The following is a 14,700-nucleotide window of genomic DNA, read 5'->3' as shown; positions in this document are numbered from 1 at the left end:
CTGTTCACTGATGGGTCCTGTCGTATTGTGGGAAACCATCGGAGATGGAAGGCTGCTGTATGGAGTCCTACGCGACGAGTTGCAGAAGCTGCTGAGGGAGAAGGTGAATCGAGTCAGTTTGCAGAAGTGAAAGCCATTCAGCTGGCTTTAGACATTGCTGAACGAGAAAAATGGCCAGTTCTCTATCTCTACACCGATTCATGGATGGTAGCAAATGCCCTGTGGGGATGGTTACAGCAATGGAAGCAAAACAACTGGCAGCGTAGGGGCAAACCCATCTGGGCTGCTGCATTGTGGCAAGATATTGCTGCTCGGGTAGAGAACCTGGCTGTGAAAGTACGCCACGTAGATGCTCATGTGCCCAAGAATCGGGCTACTGAAGAACATCAAAACAACCAGCAGGTGGATCAGGCTGCTAAGATTGAAGTAGCTCAGGTGGACTTGGATTGGCAGCATAAAGGTGAATTATTTATAGCCCGATGGGCCCATGACACCTCAGGCCATCAAGGTAGAGACGCAACATACAGATGGGCTCGTGATCGAGGGGTGGACTTGACCATGGACGCTATAGCACAGGTTATTCATGACTGTGAAACATGTGCTGCAATCAAGCAAGCCAAACGGTCAAAGCCTCTTTGGTATGGAGGACGATGGCTGAAATATAAATATGGAGAGGCCTGGCAGATTGATTACATCACACTCCCTCAAACTCGCAATGGCAAGCGCCACGTACTTACAATGGTGGAAGCAACCACCGGATGGCTGGAAACATATCCTGTGCCTCATGCCACCGCCCGGAACACCATCCTGGGCCTTGAAAAGCAAGTCCTATGGCGACATGGCACCCCAGAAAGAATAGAATCAGACAATGGGACTCACTTCCGAAACAACCTTATAGACACTTGGGCCAAAGAACATGGTATTGAATGGGTGTATCACATCCCCTATCATGCACCAGCCTCCGGGAAAGTTGAACGATACAATGGCCTGTTAAAGACTACCTTGAAAGCAATGGGCGCTGGGACGTTCAAAAACTGGGATACGCATTTAGCAAAGGCCACCTGGTTAGTCAATACTAGGGGATCTACCAACCGAGCTGGACCTGCCCAATCAAACCTGTTACGTACTGTAGATGGGGATAAAGTTCCTGTAGTGCATGTAAAAAATATGCTGGGTAAAACAGTCTGGGCTACTCCTGCCTCAGGAAAAGGCAAACCTATTCGTGGAATTGTTTTCGCTCAGGGACCTGGATACACTTGGTGGGTGATGCAAAAGAACGGAGAGGTCCGGTGTGTACCTCAAGGAGATTTAATACTGGGTGAGAATAGCCCATGAACTGAATTGTACCATGTTAAATAGTATATTATACTGTATGTTATCACTACCATGATTACTATAGGTGACTAATTAGAATGTATGGAAAAGAGTGTAACCTGAGCATGACATAAATGGTATGGAATAAGGGGTGGATAGATGTCCTGGTTTCAGTTAGCACAGAATTAATTTTCTTCCTAGTAGCTGGTGGAATGCTGTGTTTTGGCTTAGGATGAGAAGAGTGCTGATAACACCCCGATGCTTTAATTGTTGCAGAGCAGTGCTTACACCAAGCCAAGGACATCTCAGCCTTTTGCTCTGTCCTGCCAACGGGCAGGCTGGGGGTGCAGTAAGAGCTGGGAGGGGACAGACCCAGGACAGGTGACCCAAACTAGCCAAAGGGGTATTCCATACCATCTGACGTCATGCTAAACAATATATAGGGGTGGCTAGCTGGGGGGAAGGGGCCGGACTGCTCGGGGTTAGGCTGGGCATCGGTCAGCGAGTGGTGAGCAATTGCATTGTGCATCACTTGTTTGTACATACTATTATTACTTTCCTATTATCACCATTGTATTATTATTGTTATTATTTTTATTATTATTTTGTTATTATTATTTTCCTGTCTTATTAAACTGTCTTTATCTCAACTCACGGGCTTCACTTTCCATTTCTCTCCCCCGTCCCAGAGAGGGAGGGGGGAGGGTGAGCGAACGGCTGCGTGGTGTTTAGCTGCCAGCCGGGTTAAACCACGACAGTTTTAAACATTTAAAAAATGCAAACAGTAGTAAGAGTGAGGTATAAATAGTTTCATTTGATCATATGTGCCGTTTTCTATCTACATGTGTGAACTTGTTTCTTGGTTAAGAAGAATTTTTGTAGGTAGGAAAAAGTAATTCCACCATCCATTCAGTCCCTGACTACCTTTTTTAATAAAGCACATAGGTTTACAGAGCACAGTCAGGTTACCTAGGAGTGAATGTCTCATAATCTGTAATTTTGTTGCCCATTACACACCATCCGGTGACATAGTTGAAGATAATCTGATTTTTGTCTTTTATCTTTTGTCTTTTATAACATCATATAGCCATATCATATGGTGCATGCAATATGATAAATTACTTATTTAAATAGGGTGCTTCTGTGTAGTTTACAAATCCATGGTCACTCTCAGTTAACTTGAAAACAGTTTTAGGCAGGGTGTTTTGTTTGTTTGTCCGTAGTTGAGGTTTCTATCTGTTTACGGTTACACCTAAAATAGTACAAGTAAGTGGCTAACATCTAACCTATCCAACTTTTAAAAACGTGTTCTTGGAATTCAAAGCTTGGCACCTAAATTAGAACAAATATGACAATAATGCACTTGTCCCAAAAGCAATGACATCTTTTTGCTCTATCTTTATAAGAAAGGACCTGACATAATTTAGTTATAGGCTATGTGTTCAATGTGATGCAGGATTTCTCAAGTATTTCAAGCAGATTCTGGGAGCCTACCCATAAAGAGCTCCTTGCAAGATAGTGGTCCATCAATATATCTGCAGGTTTGCTGCAGATTTGCTTTTGTCACTTTATTTTCAGTCTCCAAAAGTAATCAAAACAGTTAGTGGGTTGCCAAAAGTTGCAACCTCACAAAATAAATAAAAAAAAAGATAATCCATCATGCTGGGCAAAAGAAAGCTCTTACACAATTAACCTGGGGAACGGAAATAGGCCATTTACTGTTGCTCAAGTTCTTTGCCAAACTGTTTCAGTGGCCCTAATGTCCTCCAAGGCCAAAGAATAATTTCACCCCCTTCTGATGCACAAGACACACCCAAAAAATTTTCAAGAGGGGTGGAAAGTAGTAAAAGAAGATGTCTGTGATTTGCAGTCAGGTTATTCTGGGAAGATTACATATTTCTAAGAGACTATAATATACACGTATATCTGTACTTCTGATATAATCACATGATCACATGTTCAAATCTGGATAGCTATTTTTCCATGCAGATTTTGATTGCTTTCTTTTCCTTTAATAATTAACCACTTTCAGGATATATATAATCTCATATGTATTAAACTTACGAGAAGACTTATCACCTAACTCTTCAAGATCATTTCAAAACAGTTCAATTTTTCTTGTATGCCAGCCTTAAAGCAGTCTCATAGACTGCTGTGTACTTTTGCACTGGCAGGTTTCATTCCCACCAGAGCGTCCAGACAAGCTAAAGCACATCCCTACAGTAATTTCATTTATTGATACACCTGCATCACTCAGTAGAAGTTTCAATTATCTCAGGCCTTTTTTGGTGAGGGGAGGCAGTAGTACTCTGAACAAAGACAACTCCCCATGAAGCTTCCAGGTGCTGAATGCCAGACCATGTACCACAGGGAGGCGTGGTACATTTCCCAAACCTGGTGAGTGCAGGGATGGTGCATGAGCCCAGGGGCAAGGTCACAGGTGTCCCTGCTGCTGCTGCTCTCTCACATGCACCTGTGGAGCCCAAAAGGCACCAGACCTCATCCCCAAAGTGAAGAAGGTTTGTCTCGTTTCCTCTGACCTCTACATGTGATTGTCCTACTCTTCTTCACTTCTGACCAGGCTGTCCATCTCCCTGTGTCGATCAGGTACGCTCTGCTACTAGAAGGGATTTGAATAAAGCACTTGATTATCTGGCAAGCATTTTCTTCAATGAAGACATACTATGTACTAGGCAATCATACTTTCAACTGTGCTGCCTGCCAGAAAAGCACACAAACTTCCAATAGCAAAGTAGTGAGGTCATTTTGGTCAACTGCCAAAATCAGCACATTTCCTCTTTTGGTTCTGGATGCTGCACCTACACATTCCACGATGTCTGACAAGTTGTGAGAGAGATGCAGTCTCTCAGAAGAGGAAAAAAATTAAACCAATGAAGGTTATTTAAAATAAAGGGGGGATGGGGAACACGTGAAGGATGGGAAACAAGAAAAAAAAATGAAGCATCCTGATGTCCCATGACCTCTTCCTGAAGATCTATTTAACTGGAGTCCAGTGTAACATTTCTTAAAAAGCATCAACACCTTCTCTTGATATTGCAGAAACATGAAACCTTGACAAATTTAAAAGACCCACGTGAAGGTTGCAGCTTTTTGTGAGAAGGCTGCACTCAAATCGAGCTGATCAAGTTTGAACTCTGGTCTTCCACAAGTCCCTAGAGTGCTTGAGCAATGCTCTTACACCTCCCTTGCTTAAGACTCTATCTTCTGTCTGTCTTGTCTATTTAAAAAGTAAGTTTTCCTGAGCTAGGAATATGTCTTTATATCAGAGAAGAGTCTGGAACAGTGGATTTTGGATACTCATTTGTGCCTCTTAATGCTAATGTGGCACAAACAGAAATGACAGTAGTAGTAGTAGTAATAATAATAATAATAGTAATCATCTCCTAGTCTTTATTTTCAAGTTAACATCTGCCAAAAGTGTTAGGAAAAGTTTCTCATTGTGGCAACAACTATATTTATGTGTGCAATTTACAAGCAACTCATCTGAATGATTTTAATTTTTTATTAAGATTATTTTCTCATTTTCTATTGAGAAGCCTTCTTAGATACTGACTCACATTCAGCCTTGGAGGGAAAAGTGCCAAGCATTTGTTTTTCTTATGTCTCCAGTAGTAATTTGACTCCTGCGCTAAACTCAACAAAGCCAAAACTGAAGAGGAACAAACTTAATTTAATTATTAAACGCATTTCAAACTTCACTGTGATTTAAAAAAAATAAATCATGTGGGATAGTGGAAATGTACCAGGGAAATCTAAAAAACAAAACAAAACAAAAAAAAACACTAATCTTTCCACACCCCTTCTTTCCTTCTGCCCTTCTCAAAAGGAGGGTAGGTAAGCTCAAATTTATTGAGACAGTAAGCTAGTTTCACTTCAGGTTTGCTACAGGAAAGCTAACAGGGCATCATGCCAAGCCTCCCACTTTTGAAATAAATATGACTTCCTTCAGGGCAGTTTTATGAGTGGCACAGCACAAGTCTCATATACTATGACAATTCAACTGCAGATTTTACTCCACAGCAGCTGCCACTGCTTCATTATAAACCACAGTTCACCCTCAAGCTCTCTTAAGAATTAAGAAATGCACTGTATGTATCTGACATCTGCTGCAGTGGTGCAGGCCTCTGACTCTCACCTTCTGCACAATACAGAGCCAAACCTGGTTCTACAGAAAGGGTTTAGCCCTTAAATTTGCCTGTTCTTTTCCTGATGACACGCCCCTTGTCCATTTGACAATCAGAGTGAAAGAGCCAGCTTACTTTCCTTGGGAGGGTCAGATTGGCAGATAAACTATAGTGAGGAGAGGAAACACGTTCATTAAGTATGAAAACATTCTCATAAGCTCTCACAGGAAGAGGATGTAGCTAACAATAAAAGAGAATACTGCATTTCTCTGCCAAACGTTATCATACAAGATTATGCATTCCCAAAACTTACATTTATACCAGTTAAATATTGGCAATGCTACATCTACAGGAGGTATATTCTGAAATACCCCTCCTCTATTCCCCATGTTGCGTCAGCTCTGAAGGTTTCTTTCTGAGGTTAGCTTAGCTAGATGTGTCACCACCTCACTTGACTCAGGATACTCCAAGTGTGCTGGGACTTACAAGGTGAAGCACTTCAGCACTGTCTGACAAGTCTTATGACTGATCCACCAGGGAACATCTCCAAGAGCCACTCAGGCAAGGCTGTAAAACTTCTTGCAAGCAAGCTTGATTCACCAGATCCTCATGCATAGTATTGACAGCCTGGCCTCCTGTCAGGCACAAACACAGTTTGCTGCGGAGTTGGAAGACTAATTACTTAAGGTTTCTCCTTCCTCCTCTGGGCTTGTTCCCTTCACTTCAGTTCTGCAAAGCTGGTACAGTAAAGCCAACAAGCTGATAAAATATGGTGTGGGCCATTCTGGCCAGCTTCCCCGGTTTTCTGTACCCTGGGGGAGCAATCAGAAGGAGCTTTTTGATAGCCTGTCCCTGGTCCAAACATTCCCAGAAATGCACCAGCCAGCAGAGACTGATTGAACTTCCCCACTTCGTACACCTGCAGACACGTCTGCCAAACTGCAGGCTAGGCAGCACAGGAGATTCTCCCTCTACACAAGCTGCTGGAATACATTCATATGGAACCCTCAGTTTACATTCACCATCTAATCAATGGAGCAAATGCTCAGGTACTTAATTTTATAAATGCACAAGGGGCAAGAATTGCTGCAGGCAGGTCGTTCTCAAAAAGGGATCCAGGGGGTTCTGTTAAAGTGCTTTATTCTCATGGATGGGGAAGTACTGCACACAATTAAAGTCTATTAAAAGTTCATCATAAAACATGCTCAGAGATTCTTTGTCCTAAATTATGTACATGTTTGTTTTGCTTGTTTGGTGACTGTTAATTTACTGGGAAACCATCTAAATCACTGTTATCACACATCTAAGTAAGGATTTCTTAACTGTTATTTAAATTAGAAAAAGGAAAAAGACAAGTCCACAGAAGAATATTTCACAAAGCTGTGATCATTCTGTGAACCTTGAATACTGACTTGGTATTTCTTCTGGTCCTGGGATACACCAGTTTCAGCATGTTGCTTCAAAGGACAAGCAGCTTTTCTGCAAGGACTGAGACCTATGCATCAGTTTCACTGATTAAAAATGGTTCTTTACATACATTTTCATAATAAAAGCCCTTCATAACTATTACCCAATTATTGCTCACAGCATTAAGTAACAAGGTATTATTACTCCAATTTTACAGAAGGGAACAAATCCTGAAATATGAAATACTTTGTGTTTGCGTAGGCTTTCTCATATTAATTAATTATGAGACTTAATTACACTCAATCTCACCACTCTAAGCCAATTACAGAAAATTGTGTAAACCAAAGTAGGGAAATTTCTATCTCAGAGACAATCATTTATACTGACAGTCCTTTCCATATAGGTATATAAAGAGGACTTCACAAACATTAACTTACACATACAGTGCAATGGGATGGATTTTTCTCTGATTTTTCCCCAACTGCTCCAACATTACTAAATCTAAGAAAGGAATGAATCTCCCAGTTTCTCCTCTCAACTCTGTCCTATAAACCAAATGACAACCTCTGCCCCTTAATTTGTACCTTAATCACATGATTACCTTTCTTCCAAGAAGCAGTAAAACAAAACAAAAAAACAGGCATGTTAAAAACACCAAATTAGAAGAGCTCTAATCCAATGATTTAAAATATGGGTTGGTAAGAATTAGCATATACATACATACTGCAAAATATTTTTAATGTTTTTATTTGGAATTTACAGTAATTTTATGAACTTCAGTCCACAAGGGGAAGAGTAAACCATCTTTAACAGTCTTTATTCCACAGAAGCATTTATGAACAATTCCACATCTTATGTTGAAATGTTAATTCATGATTTCCCATACCATATACCCGCAGAGAATCACAACACATTTCAGGGCCTTCAATAGTAATAGCATTCCATGGGGAACTGTTCTTTTTTTTCCAAATCATGGTTCTTACAAGAACACACTAAGCGAAAGCAAACTAGGTTTTTTATATTGACACCAATTCATCCTCTCATAAAATGTGCTCATTTGAAATCAAGGGAGAAACAAGAAAAATTATCATCTTTGGAATTTTGTCTAAAAACGTCTATGAGTTCAAGTAAATCTACTTGATTAAAATTGGACACAGTGAACTTACAAACATTAATCTGAATCTTCCTTCATTATTTTAACCAGGTTGCCAGTAAGTGGAGGCTGCTCTAAAAGACTCTTTGTGAATAAAGGTATACATGGACGTAGAAGAGATTCCATTCATTTATAACTTTGACTTCTTCAGTGCCAAGATTTCCACCCAGTGTTTACAGCTGTGACATTCTGTGTTCAATCTGTCCTATTCCAGAAGAATATTTAGTCTGTGCTCCTTGCAGTTATGCCTTGTTTGAATCACACCATAAGAACTGTGCTATGAGAGTTTCACATACCTGAGTCTACCACACAGCTTATTTTAAACTCTCTCCAGTTGTTTAGGTCAGTTATGTTGCACTGCAGCAGAATTAAGCAACAATAGGATCTAACAGGCTGCATGCAGAAGACCACATTGTAAGAAGGGGAAAAATAAACAATATTTTGGCTCTTTCTTCCAATTTTTCTAAATATTCTATATAGAGCAGGAAATACCTCACCAAGCAAAAAAAAAAAAAAAAAAAAAAAAAGGTATTGTTAGATCAGATCAGATACCTTTTAAATATACATTCTTCCTTATCCAGAGAAGCTTTGCCCTCTTCTTTGACAGGTAATAAATAATACTTCTGTCAGGCCATGAAAGGGTAGCTACAGAACACTAGAGGCAGAGATGCCTACGCATTCAGCAGAGCAACTTAGTCTGATCCATGCCTCAATTTTCATACCTAATGACAGCTTTTCCCCCACCCAAGGAAACTCCTACTTTCTCCTATTCAGACAAAGGAGATGCTACCCACTTATCAGGCAGAGTGTGGATGGCCAAGATCTCCCCCTGGAAGCCTTCACAGGCACACAGCTCTCCCCTCTGTATATTCAGAGAACTAGAAACTTTCTTTGGTGAGACCGGCTTAACAAGCACTAAAAATCTAGAGACAGTATCCAGCCCTCCTCATTTGGACCCCTTCCTCCAAGCTTCATAGCAGACACTTCCCTTGAACATGCAAATAATAAATAGCAAGCATGAACCTACATCTACTATAGTATTGTTAAACCAAATATCAACACAAATTTGGTGTTAACGACAGAGTCACGTGTCTTCTATTCTTTTAATACTAACCCCCTGAGCTTAATCATTATATTTAGTGTCTAGAGCAGCAACACTTCCTACACAGCACCCATCATCAGTTCAGCAATTAACTGCATACCATTGACCTTCACAGAACACCTTGGAAATTTTATTACTACAACTCAATGGCATTTCATATAAAACTCTGCTCCATAATCACGTTGTACTATTAAAAAAAGAACACGTGCTTACAAAAGGGATAGTTTAGCCAACTGAATTATTTATAATTTGCAAGAATAAAAAACATTTCATAGGGTTTGCAACATGCACAAAAAAAACTTTGCAGCTTTAATACAAGACAAATGTTACTAAGATTCACATTTTAGACAAATGTGGAATGGAAAATATTCCCTGAAGACATAATGGCAGGGTTATGCAGTATGCTATTTAAAAGCTATTCACCAACAACGTCCTTTCCCTTTTAGCCAGAACCCTATGGTAGAAATTCAACTAAAAAAAAGTCAATTAATTGAAATTGTGATTGTACAACTGAGGAATTGGATGTGTAAGATGAAGCAGCTGCAGAAAAAAACTAGGCACTTCCATTTACTATTTAGTATCAGAAGAGAGGGCTAGCAGTCACAACCTAGGCCTTCTGCCTTAGAGTTACCTCTCTACAAGTCTGCTACTTTGAGAGGAGTTAAGTCCAGCCTTATTCTCTTCACCCCTTTTCAACACTCAGCATGTTTCTCCTACATTCAAGAGTCTCCCCGCTGCTTTCCAAGTCAAAAGGTGTACAAAATAAATACTTATTGTATGACTGTTCTAATTTCAAATTGGCATGATAATGTAAGTCACGGCACAAAGACTCTCTCCCCAGATTCAAGGGCTGCAACCAGAATGAAATAACTTGTCACACCCAGGATTTCAGTGCTAGCTTCCAAGTTCCCAGACTCCAGCGACCCAGCAACCCCACAGCCACAAACCTCTGTACTAACGCATCTATTTGCACCACCTGCAGACCCCAGAGCAGGAAAGGGGCTAGTGCAGCAGGTGGCACAGGTATTTAGGAGGTGTATGTGTGCACCGAAGGGTTCTAGTTCTGGTAGTTTCTACTGTCCTTACGGACTTCTCAGTTCTCTTCCAAATTTCTCTCTGGAGCCATTATTAGGCAGCAGGTTGGCAACATGCACACAGGCACTGTGAGGTCAATCATCCATTCTCTAAAGTCAAAAACCAGTGAATGTCTAAAGATAACTATAGAGTAAACTGGAGGCCACCACCAAGTGCCCTAGCAAGTCAAATGAGTAACATTTTATATGGATTTTAAAATCACATTTTCCAAACACCTTACTCAATTTTCCATAAGCAATGAAAGCTTTCTATCATGCCAAACTCCACATTTCAGGCAATATATTTAATTTTGCCAAAGGTAAATTAAATTGGATTTATTGTGTCAGTCCTGTTTCAAGCCTTCTTTGGTTAAAGACTTGTAACCTTTACTGTCAGTGATAGATTATCTAATAAATTAAATTCATCAACACTGCTTTGCTTTCAAAAATTGCCAACACATTGAATGAATGATGTCTGAGGCAATTGATAGCTATGCAATAGCAAGTTTTCTTGTTTGTGTTGTTGTTTAATGAAGTTAACTAAAAAAATCAGTATCAATTTATTATTGCCTTTTTTTTAATTAAAAAAAAGTGGTTTCTTCCATTTCTGCAATACAGCAGAAGAAATCTGAAGTGAAACCAGCTTCAATGAAAAAAGGTGTCTTGCAGCTGATTTCAGTTTGTTCCCTAATCACAAATTTACCAAGAGCATGAACTAGGAAAGAAATACATAAAGTGATCCTACATTAAAAGCATGCCCAGTTTAAAATCTCCTTTGCTGCAGAAGCCTGGGTTACAAATCAGATTGGAGAATACACACATTACTGACACTACTGAAAAGTTGTGGGTAAGGTTATGATTTGGAGGTAACAGCCCTGCTATTTGAAAACAGATTCAAAATTTCCACGGATTTTGCTGAGACCTTGGTTTGGGTATTCTTTGAGGCCTAGTCACAGAATATAAATATATGTATAGCAAGCCATTCCAGGCAGCTATGTATCTTGATGTAAAACAAAGCTACAAAGCAAATGCAAAGAGGACAAACAAGCCTCCCATCTCACAGCCAGGAAGGTTTTTATTGCCATCTATTCAGCACTTTCACTTCTGCCAGAGCGCCCCTCTGCCCACACGGCCCCTCCAGCTGTCCAAAGCGTCTCCTCCAACAGTACTGCTGAGCACGCAGAGCATGGATTAAACAGTATTAGACATTCTTCCTGTCATTTTGTTTTCAATAATTTAGAAAATGATTTTTCTTGTTGTGGATTTTTTTTTTAATATGGTGAGGGAGATGTTAAAGAAAAAACAAAAGTCTCAAAGATCAGAATATATCAGAAGCCCAGCAATGTTTAACCCTGTCTATGGTAACTCTCTAACCATGAATATGTACACAAGCACGTGCACATGCATGCACACACACATTAATATTAAAGTCAAGTCTTTTGGAGGAGGCTCACAAAAAAAAAATGAAAGAAAAAGAAAATCATGTTCAACAGGAAGAGTCTGTTTAATGCAGGATTTAAGCAAGGCTCTTTCATTTGCATAGATAACTTACAGCAAGAACAATTCATAAAATTATCCCATGAAAATGGTGCTATATTTTTTCTAAAGCAACACATTCCTTGCAGATCTCGGTGCCTTTCTCATGCTGTTAATAAGATAATCAGTTACATAAGGCTTAGAAATCCATTTAAATTGATTTTAATTAATGAATCAATCACTAGGTTTCATCACTAGATGACTTGGTCTACGGACAGCAAGCAATTCTGCTTGCCTCCAGGCCTCTAATTCCAAAGCAAAGTCCACGTTAGAACAACAGGACATCTCTCTGATCAATAGTAACAGAAAGATATTCAGTTCATACACATTTTGAGTATATGAACTTCATAAAAATGTATCTCTATATCTTATGCATCACAGTACCCATGTTCAGGACTGCTCAACTAGGAAAAAAAAATATTAAAACATTTACATCTCTTTACAAGTGAAATAAATGAAAGCAAGCATGACTCTAGCCTTCTGAACTTTTAGATGCTTATTCCACTTGACTTTTTTTTGTTCTTAAACAATCAGTTAACATTAATAGAAAATTGTACTTTGCACAATCACAAATACTAGCAATGCTTTTTATACATGCTTTGATCCTGTGAAAATTCACTGCTACTCTGCTACAAACTACAATACGCTGCTACAAGCTACACTGCTTCCAAAAGCAACATGCAGAAGCGGCATGAAGAACGTATTTGTTATTTCAGTAAGTTAATTATTGTAATTATTGTTATTACAGGAAGTTAATTGCAATGCAATAAGTTAAATCTACCATAGGTGGTGTGACGCTGAGCACTGCAATCCCTAAAGCATCAGCATCTGGCTCCCCACAGCAGAGAAGACACACCTAAGTGAGACTTCTGTGTACATAAACGGCTGCTGCTCTACCACAGCATCTGTGAATAAAGCACCACTTACACTAGCTAGGAGGAAGGAAGAAAAGATGCATGCCTCCCTGGGAGCTTCCTTCCTGAAGGCAAGCATTGAGCCCTCCTTTCAAAGGCCACTCCTTTTTCTTTGAGTGCAACCAAAGGGAGAGCCAAGTCAGCTTGCCTCCAAAACAGTCTAGCTGTTGATATAGCTACCCTGCGCTAAGCCCAAGCCACTCTACTCACATAATGCTCTGCAGTGAGCAAGCTTGATGTCACAGATCTCCACTTGCCTGGGACATGACCCTGTACTGAGTTCCCTCGCCTGATAAAGGCTTGTCTCCCTAAACAGACCACCAGGTACTTGGAGTGGTTTAATATCAAAAACTTTCATCTCCACCAACTTCCTGTACCAGAGGAGTTGGTGCTGTGAGAACTGTAGTTTTGGACCAGTTATCCTATTTACACTTTTTTTTTTTTTAACGTTACTTGCACATTGATGGCTCAATAACATCCCATTAAATATTCTCAGAGAAATCCTGATTAACCACACTTAATCAACTAAGCAGTTTGCTTTGATGCTTGTTGCAGCACAGAAGGTCTGGCAACCCAGCTCCCTTATGTCAAAACAAGTCCTGTGGCCTGTCCTGGACTTGTGTTGGACACTTGTGTCTCTGATGGACACTACGAGCCACTGGGGTCATATGTGCCAGTACTGAGGGGAAAAATGAGCAGTTGGCATTGCCCATTGAAAAAGTACCTATGAACAGCAGACATAAACTTGCCAAAGGAGGGAAAGGTCTCTCCCTCTCCCTTGAGGGCAACTTCACCCCAAACTGAAAACAGTCCCTCTAAGGCTTCAGTGTCATTGTCAGAGCAAGGGATTGACCCTCTCCAGATCTCCCCTATGAGCATGGAGTTGTATAGACAAAGGAAGGTGGTGGGAAGTCTCTTATGGCTATGGGTCTCCTCCTTTTTCCCCCAGCCCAATCCTCCTCAGTACTGCCTAACACACAACTCAAGAAGCATCACAGCGGCCATCAGCACAGGATCTCCAGGATCAGACATTTGGCTCCATCCCTCTGTAAGTGGCCATTAGTTACACTGAGGTCAATCTACCAACTTACACCAGCTAAGAAAAACTCCAACTGGTAGCTTGCTTTATAAAATCAATTTCACGCATTATCTAATATAAAAAGTGTTGCCTGATGTGCAAAAAACACTGTGCCCATTTAAATGAAGAGCTCTGTATTTGTTTTTAATCAACATACTACTTATACAATTTAAGCAACATTGTCAAAACTTGCTTTCTAACGCATCATCTAACTAGTTCATTGCACTCAATACTTGTGTTCCCAGTTTGTGAACAGACTATCTTTTGGAGGAACAACGTAAAGAATAGTTAAAGAAGATAAGTTTGACTTTTAGGTACTGCTAGTTAATTAGAGAGTTAAATTTACCAACTAGTAAGTACAAGATACCAAACTATATTTCATAATGTTTAAGAAAAACATAAAGGACTGAATACTTTCCAGATGTAACGCATTAAGATCAACCAAACCTGAATCTGGCCTAGTTAGCACAAGAAGGTAAATAGTACATCCTCTTGAGCAGATGTCATAGAGCACAGGAACTCCACATTTAAAGAGACACATTCTGCAGCCAACAATGCTTCACCGACATAGAGACAATCAATGTGTCCTTGATTATGAGGAGGCAAACAGTTTTCACTACAAAAAAGGAGACTGAAAAACAAATCATGTGTTTTTATTTTACAAGTTCCAAGTTTGGGTTGTTTTTTTTTCAAGCCTTTTGGAGCGCTGAAACAGAATAAAAATAGTTTGTTTCACAAGCATAAAACAAAGTAGCTGCTAAATAAACATTTAAAATTTACTCCTATGTGTTCAGTTTTCATTGTCAGTGCTATTCATGAGTTGGATTATATCACTAAAATAACGTCACTTTTTCTGGTAAACTGATTAGATGGGTATTGTCAAAAAATTGTGTGACAGAGTGTTCCCTCTATTTCATATTCTGAATATCACTGCTGGAAACTGTATTGCAGCGCAGAATGTAGTATATGCCAATATAT

General features: G+C 39.8%; 1 protein-coding gene across 12 annotated transcripts in view; it reads right to left on the bottom strand.

Moving 5' to 3' along the window:
* Positions 1-14,700, bottom strand: part of TEAD1 (TEA domain transcription factor 1) — a 166,115-nt gene that overhangs the window by 140,484 nt on the left and 10,931 nt on the right. The window lies entirely within an intron of this gene.

This window comes from Anas acuta, chromosome 5, assembly GCF_963932015.1.
Source record: "Anas acuta chromosome 5, bAnaAcu1.1, whole genome shotgun sequence".
NCBI classification, from domain to species: Eukaryota; Metazoa; Chordata; class Aves; order Anseriformes; family Anatidae; genus Anas; species Anas acuta.
The sequence above is the reverse complement of the archived record's forward strand: the minus strand, read 5'-3'. Positions and strand labels throughout refer to the sequence as shown.